The 1986-nt window shown below is 39.9% G+C and overlaps 1 long non-coding RNA gene across 1 annotated transcript; it reads right to left on the bottom strand.

Annotated features, from left to right (window-relative positions):
- Positions 1 to 1615, bottom strand: LOC148099711 (uncharacterized). Its single transcript, XR_015720045.1, has 4 exons — positions 1559 to 1615; positions 747 to 955; positions 403 to 583; positions 1 to 29 (listed from the first exon to the last, which is right to left on the bottom strand). It is a non-coding gene; the product is annotated as an uncharacterized LOC148099711 (long non-coding RNA).
- Between the last annotated feature and the right edge of the window lie 371 nt (positions 1616 to 1986).

Below are 1986 nucleotides of genomic sequence, written 5' to 3' on the forward strand. Positions count from 1 at the left end.
GTTTGCCCCTAACTGCTGCGTCAGGCCATCTAGGAAAAAAATACACACACACAAACAAAAAAAGTGAATTAGAGCACATGAATAAGCTCTTGTTAACTGTCTTCAGCGGGGAGAAAGTATGTAAACTCCTAGGCTGATAAACATGAAAGTCACCAGGCGTAAATCTGCAAACTGCCGCATTTGATTCCCAAAGAGCTATGAGCTGTGATAAGTGATAAGTCTTAGCATGGTGTGCCGTGTATCCTTTAAAACAAAATAAACATGGGGTCCTCGGGCTGTACAACTACAACCCGAGGACTAAACAAGCCAAAGACCAAAGACTCCATCTCCAGATTAACCGGACATGAAAATCTTGTTATTAAGAAAGACAAAGTAATATAGCAAAAAAACTGTAAAACTTACCACCATATATGCATTTGCAGAGCGCTGTATCTTTAAATGCCATTTTTTGCTTTGTCTGGTCCTTGGTTTTTTTCCCTGCCCAGTTGAGTACCGAGGCCAGCTCATTTGTAATGGCATAAGCCATTACACGGCGGACTCGCACCTCCAGTGTGGTCCCTCCAATCAAGGCAAAGCGTCTCACCTATAGACACATTTTAAGAGATGGAATTAGCGTGTCTCATGTCTTAAATGTGTATGCAAGTGCTTGTGTGTTTAATCAACAGGCCGTTGTTATGTATTTAAATCACATCTGACAGCTATTACACTTTATAGTTACAAAGTGTACATAACCTTTATATACTTACCATTGCCTTATTTGCCTCTTATGATTGAAAAGCTGCCTCTGCATTGTTTAGCTCCTCAATGTTGTGCAAGGGCAAATCCAGAGGCAATACCCCAGCATCTACCGATTCATTTCAGCAGGGATGGCGGATGGCTCTGACCTCCTCACGGAGTTCGTTAACAGCTGTCGTCAGGTCTGACAGCATAGCTAATATCTTTTGTGAGGTCGCATCTGTTTAAAAAAACAATTCCAGAAAGATTAATGGCTTAAGCAGTGAGAGGCGAAAAACTAATAAATAAATAATAAAACGCAGTTTACGTGTGGACAAAAGGTGCAAACGCAAGTTAGGTGAGCGTGCATCGTAAAGTTAGGTGAGCGTGCAACGTAAAGTTTGAATCGAGTGCGAATCGAAGCGGGTCCTCTCCAATCATTAAAAGTAACAAAGTCATTGAACACATTTATACAGTTACCTTTACGTTTATCAATCATATCTCACAGATTTACAATTTTTTTGTAGTACTATGCTAAAAAGCAACTACAGAGCGAAAGTCTGGGTCAAGCGCCGAGGCGACGGCAAGAACAAAGGAACCCTCGAACCGTTAAAGCTAGCTTTGTAAGGGAATATAACGGAAAAGTATGAAACGAAAATGTTTTCTTTGTTGACTTTGTTCGCAGTGCAATTTATTTGTTGCCGGATTGTAAGATGAAAGTAGACACAATTTTGGGCTCCCACATTTTGTCTGAAACTTTACATTAACAAGTTTGTTTGTTTTTTACTGTTATTCAAATGCAACCGTGGAAATAACGAATAGAACAAAAGTCATTCATTCTTACCTTATATTAATCGTGGTGCAGGCCAGTGCAGTGCATGAACTGATGCCTTCTCCGGTCAATTCCGCTGAGAGTAAATCTAATATCCCGCTCTACTGTACAAGACAATGGTTACCTGAAGGGATGTACCACTGTGAGAGGGGGGGCTATGGAATAGTCCAAGTGGTAGCAGCTTTAATTTCCCGCGAAACCATAAATCAATGGTTTTTCAACGTGATTATTGTCACTTTGTCAACTATAAATAGATCAACAATCAACGATGACAGAACAACATTGAATCAATGTTATTTCAATGTCAGTGTCAGGTTTCATCAGTATTTCAATGTTGTTTCAGCATTGGTTTTGTGTTGACATTTCAACCCTGACGATTCTGATGGTTCAGATGGAAAATCAACATCTGTTCAATGTTTCCTTGCTATCTGGGTTTAATA

The sequence above is a fragment of the Neolamprologus brichardi genome, chromosome 14 (assembly GCF_056152115.1).
Source record: "Neolamprologus brichardi isolate AB-2024 chromosome 14, ASM5615211v1, whole genome shotgun sequence".
In the NCBI taxonomy this organism is placed as follows: Eukaryota; Metazoa; Chordata; class Actinopteri; order Cichliformes; family Cichlidae; genus Neolamprologus; species Neolamprologus brichardi.